The sequence below is a fragment of the Osmerus mordax genome, chromosome 6, assembly GCF_038355195.1.
Source record: "Osmerus mordax isolate fOsmMor3 chromosome 6, fOsmMor3.pri, whole genome shotgun sequence".
Classification (NCBI taxonomy): Eukaryota; Metazoa; Chordata; class Actinopteri; order Osmeriformes; family Osmeridae; genus Osmerus; species Osmerus mordax.
In genome coordinates, this window is record NC_090055.1 from 11,871,151 (window position 1) to 11,892,257 (window position 21,107).

Consider the following 21,107-nt stretch of genomic DNA (forward strand, 5'->3'; position numbering starts at 1 on the left):
TTTCTGATATGGAAATGATTAGGAAAAGGCGCAAAGCAACCCAAGGACAACAGAATGGGTTAAGGGGAGACATCCCAGTGAATAGGGATAACATATCAACATGAAACCTCCCCAGTTGATAACTAATATTAGGTCAAATATTGTTTTCATTACTAGTTTCCTGTAAATGTATGTTTAAATGAGAAAATGATGCGGAACGGAAATCAGAACATTGCATGAAGACAGAATGAAAATCCTTGTTTCATTTTGTCAACATATTAGAGTCCAAAGTTTTTACAAAGGGCACTTTGGATATATCTTTTTCATCACTCCATTAATCAGAATATGGTGGCAACAGCCATTGAAGACAATCCTTAGCAAATTGCGCGGCAGACCGTGTTCTTGCTCAGGTTCTCCGCATCACCCACACTATAAAAGTAGGTAGCGAAATAACGAAACGGTATAATCTGTGAGCGCACGGCTTCGATGTGTCGCATTGGCAACATACGGCTCAAGAAGCTGGCAAAGATACGTAATTCCCTCTGCTGAGAATTTATATCTTTCATAAAGATACTCATGAGGGAATGCGAAAGGTTGTCGGTCTCTAAATGTTCTGGCTCTTCTGAGCGCACCTCTCACTATCCGCGCACCAAGCTCCACAGGATCTTCTATGAACGGTGAAGGCATTATCCTCAAGAATGAGTTAGTGGGCGGGGCTTTTATACCGGTTGATCTCTGATCTCCAACTTAACCTGCTCCCGACCAGGTTAGCCGTTCAGCATGTGTTACCATGACGATCTACCCCGGTAACAAGTGATCCTCCGTCGTAGTACAGAAAACCCTGGGTTGAACCTGAAGTTACCTCGCTAACGCCAAATATTGATTCGTAGTACAGGCCCCTGGTGTCCATGTTCCAGTCCTTGAGCGTTGTCTGGATGAACTGGAAATGGATCATCTCAAAAGATCTGTAGACCCTTTGGCCACTTCGGAATGTCATGGAATGGACATATACATGGCTGCAGTTGAATGTGTGCACTGTGCAGAGCATCAACACCAGATGAAGATACCAGATAGTTAGAAGTAATAGCTTAGTTTTTGCCACTAAAGATGTGTGCCTTGTTAATTGTTGGAATGCTGGTCGTTGGTCAATTTAAAGTTTATTAAAAAGAATCATCATATCGGCCACATGTGCGTCGGCCAACCGGGCATTTTCCCAGAATTCCAGATTACATATTGAGTAGTTCCACAGTCTTATAAATACTATGAGATAAGGAGAATACTTTATAATACTTGTTGATCAGGAATCTTTAGGACTATACTTGGTTTATTATTGATGTTACAAACATGTCATTTCATTTGCATTAAAATACACATCAAATCACTTTACATCACAGCAACATGTTACATTAAGGTTATATTCACTGCCTACATTGTATTTACAGAGAAACTATTACTGTATGTATTTTTTGATAAAACTTCATGTTCAGGAATGTCTATTACCGCACTCTTTTTATTACAATAAAGAACTGTCATGGTTCAATCAGTCACGTTTCTCGAGTTGCCCTGTTCCAAGTTACAAATGAAGATGAAATACTACACGATGAATCCGTAGTATCATTCTACGGAACTGGCCCGTTTTCGGAACGGATTCGAAAAGTGAGTATAGTTGACACAAAAAACGTAAACACTTTCCCAAAACATCAAAATTATTGGAATTCTAGACTTTAAAAATAGTTTGCATATTTAGTCTATTAGTCACACTTAACCCCTCCGCACCAGATCCACAACACATGTTCGTAACAATGGATACGCGCTCGAGCTGAGACAAGCTCATTAAGCTTTTGGGACGTTTGTCAACTGTCAAACAAGAATCGTCCAGCCAGCAGACCGACATACCGCCGACTGGTGGTATGGAGGCTTTACAACTACTGAGGCACATATTGTCGCACACGCACATAGGTTGTGGATTTGTACCATGGCAGAAGTGTAGCAAAAGTCACGTGTAAAAACCCCACCAAGTGAGAGGCCAGACTTTGTTACTACATATTTGGACATTGTTTTACACATACACAAATCTCAGTGCGTAACGCAAGTAACGCAATACATTTTTGTATTAGTAACTGTAATGCGATTACTGAAGTTATCAACAGTAATCAGGGTTTTTCCTGCATAGAGAATATTTTGGCGCGCGCCAAAGCCGTTTTCCCGAGCGCCAATGACAAATCCCGAGCGCCAAAGGCAAAAAAAAAAGTCAGTGATGAAAAGAAAGACAAAAAAGAAGCTGTGTTCATCACGCGTGCAATGCAGTGACGTGCGGTCAGGGGAGGTAAGGGAGGCAGTGCCTCCCCTGTGTCATCATGAAATGTAAAAAACAAATAATGAGGAAAAAATATACATATATTTGTCCGCTAATCTGTGATAGGAATGTAATTATTGTATGATTCCAATCGTTCCCATGATTTTTATAGTCAATATCGCTGATATTGACTACTATTTATATAACAATATAAATAAACATAAAACATACACACAGTCAGGGACACAGTCAGGGACACATCCTGCTCCGTTTATAAGTCTCTTCACCAGCTGTCTGAAATTAATCAAGACACCATTTTAGATTACCCAATATCTTCCACCTGTAATACAGAGAAACCTGAGACCCAAATCTGAAACACAGGCTCTCATTATCTGTCCCTGGTGGTATTCCAGGTTAGCCTGGCTCTGCCCTCCTACGTACTTCCTCTCAATTTTGATTTTGCTTCTGTACTAGGCCTGGCCATGAGGTACGTAAGTCAGATGTCTCAGGTTGATTTTCTACCGGCGAATCAGCGAACAGAGGGAGTGACTGAGAACGATGACGTTGATGTCATGCACTAGTTTGTGTTGTAGTTACATTTAGTCATTTAGCAGACGCTCTTATCCAGAGTGACTTACGGTAAGTACAGGGACATTCCCCCCGAGGTAAGTAGGGTGAAGTGCCTTGCCCAAGGACACAACGTCATTTTGCACAGCCGGGAATCGAACCAGTAACCTTCAGATTACGAGCCCGACTCCCTAACGGCTCAGCCACCTGACTCCCCATAATGGCGGTGGAGAAAGATGCGAGCGAAGCCATTCGGTCCGTTGTGGCAACACTGCCGAATATCTATAAACTAAAGCCGGAGCAAGAACAAGTTTTGCTGAGTTTTGTTGGTGGCCATGATGTTGTGGCCCTCCTCCCCACGGGGTTCGGGAAAAGTTTCATTTTCAAAAAATCAAACTTTCACCACTACTGTAACAGCTCTGTTACAGTAGTGGTGAAGGAATTGGCTAAGACGAACGCTAGCAATTGGTTATGGCAGATCAGAGTGGCTCTGGGCAGATCCAATAGTTTTAAACTTCAACAGAGTACCCGCCTACAAGGAAGTCAACGCTTGTCAATGGAGCGAGGCCAGACTCTCTGTACAAATGAAATGTACGAGAGTCTGGTTAGGACCAGGCTAATTCCAGGTAGCAGGTTAACAAACTCTGAGCCTAACCCTGAACTCTGAGTTGAGTTACTCTAAAATGGGAATCTCCGACTTTTCGGTTCCAGAAAAGCTGATTTGAATTTGTTAACTCAACTCGGAGTATGTCAACTCTGAGTTAAGCGTGGGTGGGCATGAGAACTATTAAAGATCCTGTAAAGTAAATTCCATGTTTTGCTTCTAAGTACATTATATACGTGTGAAATGAGTTCCTGAAAGCATGTGCAAAGCGCTAAAACGTTGTCACACTGAAATGTGGAGTTAAACCGAAGAACAGTTTCTCTTCCGTTTTCAGATCAGGTTTTAATGGGCGGAGCCAAAAAATGCCCTATATACGTCATTTCACCCTATCTACGTCAGATCACTGAATGGCTCCTCCTGCTGTACTGTTATTGTAGCCTACATCAGCTAGCTAGCTAGCTTCAGGATGTCTCCCACCACCCGCAACTGCATCTTCCCTGGATGCAAGAACTACAGCTGCGCTGCAACGCCATTTAAATTCACTATTGCTAATGAAAGGAAAAATAGGTGGATAGATTTTGTGAAGAGACACGCTCATGGAAAGCGTCGGATAAACTCCAACAGCCGCCTCTGCACTGACCATTTCACAGCGGACAGTTTTAACATGGATCAGAGACAGACGGGGTTCACCAACACACGGCTTCTCTTGCAGCGCGGAGCCGTACCGAGTATCGCCCCTCTGGCCGTTCATCCTCCGGTTGCACCTGGACCATCCACCGCCGCCAGCAGTTCATCACTCAGTTCTGTGTGCTTGTTATAATTATACTAGATAACTTTTCCAGAGGTATCTCTGCTATGAGTTAGTGCAAACCGCTAAATTGATATTAGGCTACTCGGTGTAGAATGATGGTATTTTGGTGAAATGGTAGCTAATGTGTTAGAAGTAGCCTAGTTGGAGAGCTCACTGTCTGCTGTCTCTGGTGTCCATTTTTACTGTTACAGCTCAGGGGAACATTTCATTTATATGCATCTGTATGTTTCACTCATTGAACAAATAAATACTAATTCTCTACGGTTTTGTTAGCGTCCATTATCTGGGTCGGAGGTAGGCACTAGGCAGCGAGGGGCGTAGCTTCAGCTCCTTCAGGCGACACGCCCCCCAAGTCTCAAGGAGAGAAGACTGCTGATTTTTTCACGATTTCAAAGCCTAATTTAACATACTTGTCGGTGTTATTTTTTCATTCGAATTTTGATGGGTAGTTATTAACACATTATTCTGTGATGTGGCGAACTTAAAACTCGTTTCCAGGTCCACTTTACAGGATCTTTAAAAGCCAACATCAATGGAGCTCCGATACTAGGATCAACCATGGCACCCGGCAACAAAAACCTTTGTCCTACTTCACCACACTTCAGATATAAGTTTTATTTTGAGTTTATGGTCAATCTCAGCACATATTCCGGAAAAAAGCAACACGGCTTTAGCAGCGTATACAATTGGTGTGGGGGACAAACTGTCGAGTCAATGCATACATTTGAATGTAATAACCGGTCCATACATTGAACATTTAACCCCACTGTCCGTTAATATTACAGGAGAAAAAGTGGTGCATATGCACTTCAGCTGAGCCCTGCCGTGAAACACAAAGGGACCACTAGGTCACCCCTTTGGTGACAGCTAATGGGGATGCTTTTAACAATAAACAATAGAAAGTTCTGAGGCTGATTTTAAGAACACAGCTGTTGTTGAATTTCAATTTCATTGGCAAAGCCATTCAAACACTCCAGAGTGACTTACCATGTCACAGGCCTTCTTCTGATCCTACAATTACTCATCATATCCATCTTTTGTCTAGCATTTATACTGCTAATGTAGGATCAAGGTTAACTATAAAAGATGTAGCAAAAATGAGTAGTACAGCTTTTGAGAAGGTACTGCTAGAGGAGTTGGTAGAATTCAACACTGCAAAGCAGGACCTCCCAGTTGAGCATGAAGACCTCTTAGTCAACATATCCTGACTGTATACCCCTGATACAAATACAGTGGCAGCACCAGTAACTGACCAGGGGTGCGTTTCCCGAAAGCATCGTAAGCCTAAGTTGATCGTAGAGTCCATCGTACGATGGATCTTAGTTGTACGGTCCGTTTCCTGAAGCTATCGTAGCTAAAGAGGCACTTGAAAATGTTCGTAGATTAACGAGAGCTCCAGAGCAGTCGTAGATCGCTAAGTGCATCGTAGCAAAGAGACTCAATGGAGACACACGTAGGCCGACCATGAAAACTACATTAGACTAATGTTGAAAGTTACTTCAGATGGAAAATAAGATTATTTTGGTTGTCTTTTTACACCAGTTACGCTGGAACTGGGATATTTGTTAGTGAACCATACAAGTTTAAGTGCCGAAAAAATATCTGAATCCGGTTTATTCTCAAGTAAATTTAGGTTACACAAAATAATTTGATTTGGTGTGTTTGGCGCATGCAATAAACAAAGGTAGATTTAACCAACAAATGTCAGTCTTATTCAAAATACTATAAAATTGAAATATGGCTGTTGTAATGTGCAATAGTAACTAGAAATGCATTGGCGAAACTCTTTTACGAGTGCAATAACACAACAACAATTGAACATTGAAGATGTTTATTAGAATTATAGGGCTGGTAGCACGCCAACGCTCGGTGGATGAAGAGGCTGGTGGAAGGGCCTAGGTTGATGTTGGGAGATGGTAGCGCCCAGGAAATGGAAGGACTCCACAGTGTTGACTGGGAAGTCAAACAGGGTGAAGGGGCTGGGAGGGAGTGAAAACTCATACAAAAATCATAAAAGCCATTGAAGATAGCCTAAGTTCTGCACCGCAGACTTGTCCCCTCTGGTTGTTGGGAATTGGATGTGGTCTGGGATGTGGAAAAATAATGCAGTTGTGACAGCCTGCACAGATCTTGACACTGAGGCCTTGGAGAGCCCATGTCCATCTCCAAGAACCTCCAGAAAACTGCCAGTGGCCTAGAACTTTAATACTGCCAGTAGTTGGGTTGCAGGGGTCAGTGCAAGTACCTCCTTGTTAGCCTCTGCAGGTCTGCTTCTATGTGGTTCAGGAGCATCATGATGTCATCTGACTTATCTTACACTCATAATGAGTATAATTGATCAACCATCAATTAAAGTAGAGTTGATTATTAATGTCAGAAACAATGATTCCATGTTGAAGACGTGGTATTCATTACTTATGTGTTTGTCATTTGTCACAATGTCATTTGTGGCCAATATGTGAGAATCATGAGATTGCAAACATGGTCTTGGAAAGCTGTTGGCCTATTATTGCAAGATTGTAGATATAGTCAACACTAGAAAATAAGACAGTAAATATGTTTGATTGAGATGCTTGTATTTGTACATTGAATTATTTAGGCTGCTAGCTGGGACATGCCATGTGTGACACATTTACATTTAGTCATTTAGCAGACGCTAAATGACTAAAGCAGACTTATCCAGAGCGACTTACAGTAAGTACAGGGACATTCCCTCACCGCTCAGCCACCTGACTCCCCTGATACCATTTATATGCATGGTTTTAAACCTTGTAGTTCAATCAAGTAGTAAATATAGGACTCATATATATATATATTTTCCTATGGAAAGTGGAGTACCAAGAAGAGTTAAAAACCAAGGCACAAGTAATTTGAGAAATAGTTGTTTTATTGGAGTTTGTTCTCCCTGCTCCTCACATGGATCTATAAGGTGAAACAACATGTAAGGATTGGACAAGTAACACAGAATATATACATATAGATACAATACACAATTCAGCCTTTACTTAATTTAATTAAATAAACATTGTATGCTTAGGCTATAAGGTAACCTAAATTTGACACTACCATGTTGATTGGGCAGAAGAATAGGCACAGAAATGGAGGGCCTTGTGAACTTCATCTCTTCAAACAAGAGCTTCCTCACCTCAATTTGGAGACTAGCCCACTTAATTTCCAAGACCTCCTCTTGGTATTTAGCATCCTGTGTCGCTGATTGCAGGGTCCTGACACCGGTGTAAAACTCAGATGCAGCATAGTTTGCACGTTCACTTTATTGTCTTTGCCTTCATGTAGCATCATACAATGTACATTGGAAAGTACTAAAATAAGTAGCCTATAATAAATGTAAAGTTTTCTGTAGCGACAAGAAAATATTTTTTGTGTACCGTAATTCGTCAATTACTTCGGTTAACATTTTAATTTTAAAGTCTTAAAGTTGTGTCAGAAGAATCACATTTCAGTACAATGGACAGCGTCTTGTTATGTGGAACTTAAGAGACACGTACGATGGTTCTCCTTACGAGCATGTTCGGGAAACGCACGTAAGAAATAACGATGGATCGTTATTTTGATCGTAGAAAACCCTCGTAGAAAACCCTTTGGATTTTTTGTGGGAAAAGTTTAGCTGCCTGTCAAATTATACTCGGCACGGTATAAGGAGCACAGAACAGAGGGTTTGACAAGTGTGATGAATGTATTTTTCCACAGATACCATGGGCTTGGACATGGAGTTGGACCAGTTACTATTCACTTTGACTTGATGGGTGTGATCTGTGAAGAATGAATGGCACCATGCAATGGTGAAGACCTATAACCCAGGGTTGATTGTAACTGGTGTTGGAAAACACATGAAGTAGGGCAGAATAGAGGAACTGGCCAGAGGGTGTGGAAAGTCCCTAAAAACTGTGCAGAATGGGCAGAAAATATTAGATGGCACCTCCCTGGAGACATGCCACGTGCCAGCCTGTTTCAAGTCCTCCACCATCATCCCTGTGCCCAAAAAGCCAAGGCCAACAGGACATAATGACTACAGACCTGTCGCCCTGACCTCTGTGGTAATGACGTTTTTTGAGTGCCTGGTGCTGGCACACCTCAAAGCCATCTTGGACCCTTTCCTGGACCCCCTACAGTTTGCCTACAGAGCCAACATGTCTGTGGATGACGCAGTTAACATGGCCCTCCACTTCACCTTACAGCACCTGGACTCCCCAGCATCCTACGCCAGGATCCTGTTTGTGGATTTCAGCTCTGCCTTCAACACCATCATCCCTGCCCTGCTTCAGGACAAGGTCTCCCAGCTGATCGTGCCCGACTCCACCTGCAGGTGGATCACAGACTTCCTGTCTGAAGTCTGTGATCCCACTAACTTCAGCTTCCTGCGGCAGCTGAAGAAGTTTAACCTGCCAAAGACAATGATGGTGCACTGGTGACAAGAGCAGACTGCAGCTTATCATCTGAGCTACCGAGAAGGTGATCGGCTGCAATCTGCCATCCCTTGAGGACCTGCACGCCTCTAGGACCTTGCGGCGAGAGAGGAAGATTGTGGCCGACTCCTCCCACCCTGGACACACACTGTTCCAGCCACTCCCCTTGGGCAGGAGGCTGCGGTCCATCAGGACCAAAATCTCATGCCACAAGAACAGTTCCTTTCCATCTGCAGCTGGCCTCATCAACAAGGCCCAGGAACCCAACTGACACATAAACACTGACATTACATTAACGCTCCTCTGACACACAGCCTACTGCACTCTTGTCACTTTGTATTTATATTTGGTTGAATACTGTACAGTTTGTTCGTATTTTGATGTAAATATAAACAAAAAAAATACATTTCTTACTTTTTATATTTAAAGACTGCACACAATTTTAGAATTATTATGGTTATTGTATGCACCAGCCCACTAAAGTAAATTCCTTGTCATGTAAACTACTTGGTGATTAAATTGTATTCTGATTCTGATTATACTTTGGTAATGTAATCTCAAACAACTGTAGACCATTGTTCCAAAGTCAGACTCACATGTCAGAACTAAAGGTCATGTATTAATGGGGGATTGTTTAAATATGTACATAACATTTTTATTCAGACTTTATTTCATTCAAAGTGATGTGACATTTTACGATTTTACAAAGACAAATCCATACATTATGTATAAAAGCATGTGTATTCATTTTTCATTATTTAAATGTTGAATAATTCAATGGAATCGTTTGAATAACTTTGATGTCTAGCAGTCAGGGTATTTTTTACTTTTGAGTTTGTTCATTGAATCAGTAAGAAGCATGCTTGTTACAGTACATGTGAGTTACCATGTGATGGCACTAAAACATAGAATATCTCTCGCTCTCTCTGTCTCTCCCTCTATATTTCTAACTCTAAGAGTATTTCAGCCACTGCTAATTTGACCACATACACTTGTATCATCTAAAAGATATATAGTATAGTATCTGAGTAGAATGACTATTATGCCGGTGTCAAAAAAGAGGTAGTGATGTCAGGTGACCTAGAAAACCAACAAAGTGCTATTCAGTGCTAATTCCTTGTAATAATTTCTGACCTATATGGTTGCTGGCACATTACCCAAAAATGTGCCAACCAATTGACAACTGACCAAATAATCCTTAAAAATACAGGTTCATTTTATTGATTTGAGGTGACTGGCTCATGGGCCCACAGAGTTCTCCCTCTCTCCCCAGCCTTGCACATTCTGGACCTGTATAGGAATCAAGGCCCAATTCCTAATATTCAAACTGATACACGATGCTATGATATCAACACTGTCTGGTTTTATTGGAAGTCTGTCAGCCATGATGTAGAGGTGCAAAGAGCAGATATGGGATGGGGAATTGGAGAAGGGAGTGTAGCCAGAAGTAGTTGTTGACGAGCCTCTCCCCTCAAGCATCGGGAGCCAGTATTCTATGAGAGCTTCCCTGACAGACTGTATTTATGAAACAGCTTTTGTGAACAGTATGAGTGTGTGTGTGCCCTAGAGTATTTTGGTATTACTTGTCATTGACTAAATGGTGGTGATTAAGTGAAGGCACTGTAAAAACAACCATTCGGTCTTCTTTTTCTTTCATATTACAGACTTGAAGGATGAAGTCTACAGTGCACAGTACAATACACAAATACCCCCTTCAACTTACTTTTTGAGCCCACAAAATTTCTACTCCATAATACAAACTTAAGTCAACCTACAATCTATTTCTACATGACTGACATTGAGACTGCTCAAATAGCAGCTGGGCCCATTTATATGATGAAGGGTCATAAAGTAAGACCTACAACATAAATTGCAATGTCTATTTTTGGCAGCCATCTTATGCTTTCTTATGTGACCATATTAAAAAGAGGTGAGCTTGCTTGTGAATCAACCAATGAATACTTCTTGGAATTCTTGTTTTGAATAGTGTAACTCTGTTGTTGAAGTTTACAGCATACTTCAGATAGTACTTTCCAAGAGAGTACCTTCCCTGAAACTCATCACAGTATTGTACATTCCTTATCGTCCATCAGACTGCATTGCAGTGCAGAGGCACTCAAGAAAGCTAAGAAAGTCAACACCCCATGTTTACCCCCACCACCCTAACATTTCTGACATTGGTGCTGTAATAGATTTACCACTGACATGTTTGGACTGGAATACAAACCATGGACAACCAGTCTCTGCTTAGTGGACCCATACCCTTACATGTGACATTTCACATCCCAAATTAGACATTATCTCAGGGGACATTTTTATGGCTCAAATCAAGTTACCAAAGACATGCTGATGTGTTAAGTCTAGATATACATCCATGGCCAAAAGTATGAGGAGCGACATACATTTTATGTTTGCAAAGCTTGCTGGGCCTTGGCATAAAATGACTGCTAACATAATTTCAGTAAGTCCTATCATCAGCACAGGGGAAAGTGTGAACTTGTTCTAGCCAGGTGAAATCACTCTATCATTCTGATTGGATTTTAAGAGCATATTGACTGCTGTAAAAGAGGGATTATTTGCAAATATATTGAAAATCTTCTCCCCAAAAAAGCTTTATAAAATATTAAATGTGCCTTATTTTGATTCCAGTATTCCATAGAAACATGGGAAAACATTTTCCTAAAATACTGAACCAGCAAACTTTGCAAAACACAACATTTGTCATTGCCAAAACTTATGGCCACGACTGTACAAGGCTCTCATTAGATTTAGAACTGTTTGTGACAGCATTATCATCCTAAATATACCAAGCATTTCTATTTGGATAAAATGATTTACTGCTTCAATGATTTCCTCCAAAGTGAGAATGTAAACGTGTGTAAAATAAACACGTTAACAATATAGTTTAACAGGTTAACTAATGACAGCTGTAAACTGTTTGCTATTAATTATTTTAAATTATAATAAAAAGAAATATCCCAGGGGAGAATAATCTGAATTGTTTTCCTGATTGCTTTCCATTATTTTATACAACATGTAGGGATCTTCACAAACTAGTCAAAGGTAACACATTTATTTACTTTGATGACCCTTGGTGAAAAAGTTCAGCTGGTGCATAATAAGTTCTGCCATGAGAGACACACAGCTTGGTCCTCAAGTCACAAAAATCCTGTCACATAATATGGTACCTTTGAAATTCAATTTTTTTTGAATCATATCCTGAACCCAGGAGTTTATTTGAGTTTGAAAAATCTTTTTGTGACCTTCGACATAAAATCTAAACTTAAAAAAGGTTAAATTAATTACATTATCATACGCTGTTGACTATGATGGAAAGTATAAGAGAAATCTGTAAGGTTTTAAATACATATTGTAACTTGGATAGAAAAGTAAATTAAAGGCTTTTTATTTAATAATTCCTCTTGTGAACATACTGTAGGGAGAATATACAGAGTACTGATGGTTAAAGATCCTGTAAAGTAAATTCCATGTTTTGCTTCTAAGTACATTATATACGTGTGAAATGAGTTCCTGAAAGCATGTGCAAAGCGCTAAAACATTGTTTCTCTTCCGTTTTCAGATCAGGTTTTAATGGGCGGAGCCAAAAAATGCCCTATCTACGTCATTTCGCCCCATCTACGTCAGATCACTGAATGGCTCCTCCTGCTGTACTGTTATTGTAGCTTACATCAGCTAGCTAGCTAGCTTCAGGATGTCTCCAACCACCCGCAACTGCATCTTCCCTGGATGCAAGAACTAGCTGCGCTGCAACGCCATTTAAGTTCCCTGTTGATAATGAAAGGAAAAATAGGTGGATAGATTTTGTGAAGAGCCACGCTCATGGAAAGCGTTGGATAAACTCAAACAGCGCCACTGACCATTTCATGGCGGACAGTTTTAAAATGGACCAGAGACCGACGGGGTTCACCAACACAGGCTTCTCTTGCAGCGCGGAGCCATACCGAGCATCGCCCCCCCGGCCGTTCATCCTCCGGTCGCACCTGGACCATCCACCGCCGCCAGCAGTTCATCACTCAGTTCTGTGTGCTTGTTATAATTATACTAGATACTTTTCTAGAGGTATCTCTGCTATAATTAGTGCAAACCGCTAACTTGATATTAGGCTACTCGGTGTAGAATGATGGTATTTTGGTGAAATGGTAGCTAATGTGCTAGAAGTAGAAGTTGGAGAGCTCACTATCTGCTGTCTCTGCTGTAAATGTTTACTCCTGTGTTACAGCTCAGGGGAAAATTTCATTTATATGCATCTGTATGTTTCACTCATTGAACAAATACATTCTAATTCTATACTGTTTTGTTCGGCTTGACGTAGCGTCCATTATCTGGGTCGTAGGTAGCTTACTTGAGAGAGGCGGCGCCTTCCAGCGAGGGGGCCGAGCTTCAGCTCCTTCAGGCGACACGCCCCCCCAGTCTCAAACAGAGAAGACTGCTGATTTTTTCACGATTTCAAAGCCTAAATTGACATACTTGTCGGTGTTTTTTTTCATTCGAATTTGGATGGGTAGTTAATAACACATTATTCTGTGGTGTGGTGAACTTGAAACTCGTTTTTAATTCCACTTTACAGGATCTTTAAAATGAAAAGTGTTATGTCCCCGGCCTGATCCGGGCCAGGTTTTATGTTTGTTCTGCTTTGTTCTTGCTTTCACAGGTGTTGGCTCCCGGCTCTGGGTTTCCTGCCACATATTCCATCCTTCCTGTGAAATTGACACACCTGCAAGTCATCCCCTCATCAGCACCACAGTATTTCAACCCCGGTTTTCCAATCACTCATCACCAGTTCAACGCTTCTGCTAGACGTGTTGGCGCCTGACTTAAGGTACGTTATCGCAGTATGCTAAGTAGTGATGGGGGAAACGAAGCTTTCCGAAGCAACGAGCTATTTGACACAATTGTGTCGAAAAAGTATCTCTTTTTCGAAGCGTTCGATACATCTTCTCCATAGGGACATCTGCTGGTCGAATTATGGTATGGCGATAGAAGGAATCAAGTGACGTCAAGTCCTCGAGACGTCAGTCTCACAATCGTCATTGACAACTTGATAAATAAAGGTTACGTGATAAATGTGTCGATTTGTTAGTCAAATATGTTAGCATATATATTGTATTATAAACAACGTAACGTCTTTGCTATTTTACATTCATAATATTTTCGTTCCAGTTCTTATAGCAATATTCGTTCAAATCTCGGTGACCTCATTTTAGAGGAAGTATATGCTAAATGAATAAATTATTGTTTGATAATGTAGACTATCGGCTCAGGTTTTGGAACATGCTTTTGCAACTGGGAAAGGCCAAATTTGAAGGTAAAACTAGAGAAAGATGTACGTGCTTGTGTACACCTACTCTCACATCTATCTAGCTCTGGCAATCTATCGGTAGCTCTGGCAATCTATCGGTATCTCTGGCTCTGTCAATGAATGTATTCTATAGCGTCCGTAAATAGGCCTATGTCTCCTCTATAACCTACGAATATTAGTGATTTCTGATGTCTTTTTAAGCGTTTGAATAAAACTCAGTTTGTCTCAGCTGCTCGTGTGACGTCCGAAGCTTCGGCTGTCACTTCGACACTTCGACAGGTGATCACGTGGTTTTTGCCAATTTGAAGCCACGCTCTAAACGTTTTTGTCGGTACAAATTGTTTCGAAAGTTCGATACCGCTTTGTGAGCACGGCATTGAGCGTAACATCACTAATGCTAAGTAATTGTGCTTTTGTCTCTGCCTGTTACAGACCATGCCAAATTCTCTTTTACCTGTTTGTCTGCCTGCCAACACCCCCCCCCCCCACCCCCCTGTCTGGGTGCCCTTGAGCAGGAGTTGTTGGCAGCCACTGCATTTCACACTGAACAACAGATCTCAGGGATATTAATAACTCCCCTTCACTTGTGTTCACAATGAGAGCCAGCCAAGCCATTTTGGCCTCTCCTTCCTCTCACACTAATAACCAAATCCAGGAAACATGAAAAGTACTTCAATGTTTACAAATCTCAGAATAACTCGATGTACAATCTATCCTAACACATCCTTTAAGGATTAATTTACATAGTTTTATATGTTCAGTGTTGCTCATGAGCTCCCCCAGTACATGAGGGCGTGACCCACTTGGCTCAGACCCAATTTAGAATCAGGAATGACACAGGGGGAGCCTGGAGCAAGAAGAGAATGAGAGGAGCCTGGATGGCAGCCAAAGCAAGCCACTGAGGAACCTCTTTACCTCAGACGACTGGGAGTCAGTTTACTATAAGGGATCCCCCACAGACATATTCATCGTCCTATGTTTGTGTGACGTAGTATGTCTGCAGAGGAGCCCGTTATGAGAATGGCTATTAATAAAATCAAGTGTCAGGAAGAGGCCAAGGTAAAGGCCAAAAGGGAGTAGCAGTCAAAACAATACAAAATAAAACAAATTATAAATATGGCTGCAAGCATGCATTACTTTTCACATGGTCTGCAACCATTTCTTTCATAAGAAATGGTTGCAGACCATTAATACAAATAGTTTGAGACAAAACCTCCATTCTGTTCCTTCTTGAGTCTTACCATCAACAGGCAACAGCTGCTACTAATCAATCAAGATTATTATTGCCCTTACTGCCTATATTGTGGGTGAAAAACTCAACCTAGTGGTATTTCAACTAAGAACATTTTCATTGTTCAGATACAGAAATAATTGGGTTCCCAAAAGCTTTTTTCATTGCTGTGGTTCTGCAGAAGAGGCTTGTTCCATAAAGGCCGCTCAAAAAAGCTGGACTTAAAGTCCCAAACCAGAATAAGTTTAATTAGTCAAGCGGGGCTAAAGCGGTTCCATAAAGGCCAATTTCAGCTCACGCAGTCCTACTAATTCAAGTCAGATTTAAGTAGTCAAGCTAATTGTGTGTGCACCCTATTCTTAAGCAGCCCGAGAGGTAAAACATGGATCATACAATCCACCACGGCAAAAGCAATGCACACGGCCACGTGACTTCTTCCAGAAAGAACGTTCTCTTTAACCCTTGTGCTATCTTCGGGTCATTCTGACCCATCAGTCATTGTGACCCACCGTCGTATTGCGACAAATTTGCCTCATACAAAAACAAAGTGAAGCATTTTCTTTTAACCGTTGGGCTGTCAGACCCCCCACATTGGAATGGTTAAAAGAGAATTATTTTTATTTGTTTTTGTATTGGGTAAAATTGGGTAAACACAACGATGGTTCATTATGAACCTTTGGGTCATGTGACCCGAAGGCAGCATGAGGGTTAAGCCTTGTACTATGACAGCTCCCTCATCCATCGCTTCATCAAAATAAAATGACATGCCATGATTGACCTGAACGACAGGCTATGTGGGTCGAGGTCCTTTTTTAGACCTTTAGCCTACTTCGTTGATTAAAAAACAGACACCTTCTAAACACATCTAAATGTACTTTTTTTTACATTGTTTTAAATAAATAGCCTACTATTAATCAATACATTACCCAGTAGCCTAACGTTTTAACATGGTTGTTGTGTCGGGAAAATGGAGGATGTAACCTATGGATTTAGGTTTGTTTTGCAGTTGTAGACTACTGTTAACAACTATATAGCTATGATAATTATACTCTGATCATTTATGGTGTGTATCAAATCATTGTTCATCATCGTTTAATGCATTAGGCTATTTAAGTAGATTTTCTATCAATGTTGAACATATTGAACTGATGAGAATAAGAAAATGAGAATGTCCATGGTAAATCATCGTTTTCCCGTTGGGTCAGTGTTACAGGAACGTCTGGTTAAGCAAGAACACGGTCTAAGCCTAAAAATTAGCCTGACCCGGACCAGGCTAGTTTCAAAGCATAAGTTACCATAGTAATTGAGTTCGAATTACGTTGAGCTAGCTTTACGGAACCGAATGAACTAGAAATGAGTCTGCCTAACTGACATAAGTCTGGCTTATTCGGTAAACTCGCTTTATGGAACAGGCCTCTGGGCTTTAACATCCGACAACACCTCTCAAATCAAGTGTCTACAAGGCTTTATCACCGACATTAAATTCAATGGCACTGCTGACTGGTTGAAATGTTCTATTTTACAACTTGGACACAGAGTGTGGAAAGTGCGTAATGTGACCTTATGTATCACACCCACCTACCCATATAGCCTCTCACATATTAAACATACTGTCATACATTTCCAACTGAGATATTTAGCCTGGAATGTCCCGGTCTTTCAAACTGAGATCAAGGACTCAGTGGCCTGCCATTGCATGTGACACATCCCAAATTAGACTTTGAATCAAGAGCCCTTTTTATTACCCAAATCAGGTTACCGAAGTAAATGCTGAGATCTTACACAGACTTCTTGTAGATGTACAGGAGGTTACGACAGCAAGTCCTAAAAAACCTAAGAAAATATGTTTTATATAAAGTATTTGGTGGATGGACATCCCACAAGGCTTAACTATGTATTGACATAGTTGTCAATTTAAACAAACCCCTTGGTTGTTTTTATTTTCTTATGTAAATATCCATTCCTTCCAGCAACCTGCCACTATGAATACGGACACGGAGATGGCCAAGTGAGGGAAACCTTCGCAAGCCTCAGAGGGAGAGGCTTGAGGCCCAGACTTTAACCTTTGATGCTAAGAATGCCTGCTATATACCCGATGTCAGAGTTGTACCTCAAGGGTCTGGTTGTTAAGAGAGATGGCGGGAAGTGTGATGTGAAAATCCTTGCCCCTGAGGAGGTAAGAGGATAAATGTTTGTGGTAATAACCAAGTGAGTATGTATAGCAAAACTAATGTACAGTAGCAACACGTTTGACTGTATGCAAAAGCCTGTCGGCCTGTCAACCGCTCAATTTCAGTTAATTTTAATGAAACTCGCCTCTTATGGCATTTTGTCATGTCGAATTAAAATGAATTCAGTCTTTAATCATGTTTCCTAATTTTTCAGATAATTAATATTTGTACATGTTTTTGACATGTCAGGTTAAAACCCTTCAAAGAAGAGGAAGTTGTGAGCATGAACCCTCCTAAGTATGACCTACCTCAATGAAGCTTTTTTCCTGTATAACCTCAAAGAGCGTTATGCAGCATGGATGATCTACGTAAGAAAATGACATATGTACACATGAGCCATCTTAAGGAAGCCCACCAGACCAGAAAAAAATACCATTATAGAAAACTGTCAGTTTAACAACTACATTTTCCTTTACCCTCTGATCACACTCAGACCTACTCTGGGCTCTTCTGTGCCACGGTGAACCCCTACAAGTGGCTCCCTGTATATGACATGGATATATGACATGACATACAAATGCCAAGGATATTATTCCGTTGTATAAGGTGCCTTAGTAAGTTGACATGTCATTTTAATTATAACAGAGTTAATCAAAGATTTAATAGTTACATAAATCTATGCTTACTTCTGCAAAAGACATTTGGCATAAAAATATTTTTCTACACAGCCAAAGGGCATTTTCTCCATCCTTGAAGAGGAGTGCATGTTCCCCAAGGCTTCATACACTTGCTTCAAGAATAAGTTGTATGACCAACATCTTGGAAAGACTAATGCATTTGAGAAGTCTAAACCAGCAAAGGGCAAAGCAGAAGCCCATTTCTCTGATCCACTATGCTGGTACAGTGGACTTCAATGTCTCTGGCTGGTCAAGAACAAGGATCTGCTGGCCACCATTTATGTTGCTCCCCCACCATGCATTACCAGGTATTACACAAAAATGCATTCATAATAAAGTTAAACAATTTCTGATCTCCAATCTGGCGTATCTGTTCAACAGACACAACAGTCAAGCAGACTGTCTTCTCAGTTCAGAGTGAGTAAGCTTTGTTATCGAGTTTTAAAACAACTAAATAACTTCATGAAATTATTGTTTTCAAGATATAATTTTCAAACCTGACAGGGGAATTTGGGCAAGCTGATGACCTGCTTGAGAAGCACCCACACTCATTTAGTGTGTTGCCTGATCCCCAATGAGTCTAAGACTCCAGGTATAACAGAACACATAATTTTACTCTGAGGTGAATATAAAACATTTGCCAATTGTAACTAACTTTTGAAACCAGTTCTGATGGAGAGCTTCCTGGTTATCCACCAGCTGAGGTGTAATGGTGTGCTGGAGGGTATTATGATCTGCAGGAAGGGTTTCCCCAGCAGAATCCTCTATACTGATTTTAAGCAGAGGTACTGTAGTGTGTGTGTGTCCACACCTGTCTCCCATCAACTCATCAGCCCTGCAGTATATCAACCCTGGTTTTCACGTAATTCCTCGCTGGATTATAGTTTTGTCTACCTTGGTAGTCATGCTCTCGGTTAAATACTGAATACAGTCAGTTTTAAGTATTTTGTTATAATCATTTGTTTTGCTAACTTTGTTTTTACCTGTACCTACAGGATCACCAGCCAACCTTGTTACCCTGCCAAACGCCTGCACAGCCTACCCTGCCTGTCCCATCTGTTTTGTCACTGCCATCTCCACTCTGCAATAACCCAGGCATTAAAACCTTTCTGGACCATACCTCATCATTTGATTAGTCTGTGTTGTGCGCTTGGGTCCACCACCGCCACCCCTGTTCAATCTCTTTTTATCAGAGTCTATCGACACCATCCAGTACAATGTCGGCTCATTCATGAATGTGAAACAGAATGTAACCTGACTTCAGGACCTGGTGGATAAGCTGCAGCTTAAAGTGAAGGCTTACAAGAGACATGCTGAGGAGGCAGTGAGTCATACATTAATATGAATGTAATATTACAGAATTAGACTTGATTACAAAGTAAAATAGTAATTAACCAAAACAGCCTTTTAAAAATGTGATGACCATTCTGCTAATCTTCAAACCTGCTCTCAATGTCACCCAGGAGGAGCAGTCCAACTCCCACATGTCCAAGTTCAGGAAGGTTCAGCATGAGCTGGAGGAGGCTGAGGAGCGTGCCGACATTGCTGAGTTTCAGGTCAACAAGCTCAGAACCAAGAGTCGGGACTCAGCACTGCAGTCAAACTTATAGAGACAGTTGTCAATAGGTGTGTTCGACTTTGGCGCTGGATGAAGTCAAACGCACCTATATTCATGTTGAGGCGGCGGGGGTGTTGTCGGCAGCTGCTGAATGTAACTAATAAAGTAACTTGTAATCTAACTTAGTTACTTTTAAAATCAAGTAACTGTAACGTAACTAAGTTACTTTTTCAAAGTAACTGTGGCAACACTGAGCACAACACAGTTGAAAGTGTAGAATTCAAAGTAAAAAAAAATGTGCAGTGTTTTGTTGCAAATTTCCAATTATATATTTTTCCCCACTAGGTTGAAGAAGCTGAATAGACATGACAACAACCGGTCCCAAGACAGTGCTATGTTTAAAAAAAATATGATTTTCATGGTGATATTTTGAGGATTGTTTGAAAATAAATAATGTTGACATCACGATATTGGCTTTGTGGGTTTGTTGTGGGAGGAAGAAACAATGTTGTCATCACTTAAATTGATGTTGGAATGACAAACCTCATCTTTGTACTTAGAATTATATTAGATACACCCTCAGCGAGACAAGACATACACCCCCCCCCCCTTTCTCATCCACTCATTTCTGCAATGACAAGCTGCAGTATCGGACAGGTAATACACTTTCCATATAAAGAACATCACCGCTCACACACCACACTATTGAGAATGACTCAGCACAATAAGGGTCCAACCCTGAGGTAACACCCTGCTACACTGCTCCATCAGTCTTGCACAAAAGAGACACATGCATCAAATTATATTGTTTAAAGGGGACGACCATGACGCTACCTCACAAATGTCGCCCAATCCCACACCCCTCAGGATAGCTATCATAAACTTCCACTCCTCTGGTGGAATGAGCCAGAATGAATGCCAAGTGGCGCTGGACACCCCATAGACTCATACGCAATACTGATTGTCTGGCAGAGCCTGTGAGAGACTCTCTTCGTAGACAAAGGTATCCCAGCCCTTGACATACCGTAGCAGATCAATAACTGAGGAGATTTGTTACTCCAGATAATGTGCCAAAACTCAAAAAGTAGCGTAGCCTCTTGTGGTGGATCGTGCGCTTGCACTCAGTAACCAAGCCATGAGCCATACCAAGCTATACTTCTAAATGATAAATTCTTGGTTTTGCCCAAATAAAATAGGTTCTTTTTTATCTCTTGTCTCCTTTTGGTCAAAGTATAAGAAGTCGCAGTGGGGATACCACGCTAAACAACACACATTGGCATATTGTATACATATACTGCCTTTCAAATACTGGCTACAGATTATTTAGGATTAATGTAAACTACTCTCTGTCACTCATCTAGGTTAATCAGAACACATTATGTCTGAGTCTTAATTTTTTATGTGAAAGAGAATGACCAGCAATATGTATGTATAACCATTGGCAGAAATCCAGGGGGGGATAATATACA

General features: G+C 41.0%; 1 long non-coding RNA gene across 2 annotated transcripts; it reads left to right on the plus strand.

Moving 5' to 3' along the window:
- The first annotated feature begins 13,359 nt into the window (after positions 1-13,359).
- On the plus strand, positions 13,360-19,399 carry LOC136944795 (uncharacterized). 2 transcript variants are annotated; one of them, XR_010876791.1, is made up of 4 exons: positions 13,360-13,521; positions 17,203-17,408; positions 17,653-17,771; positions 19,076-19,399. It is a non-coding gene; the product is annotated as an uncharacterized lncRNA (long non-coding RNA). The 2 variants fall into 2 exon arrangements; XR_010876790.1 differs by lacking the exon at positions 19,076-19,399 and adding an exon at positions 17,897-18,458.
- Positions 19,400-21,107: the final 1,708 nt, after the last annotated feature.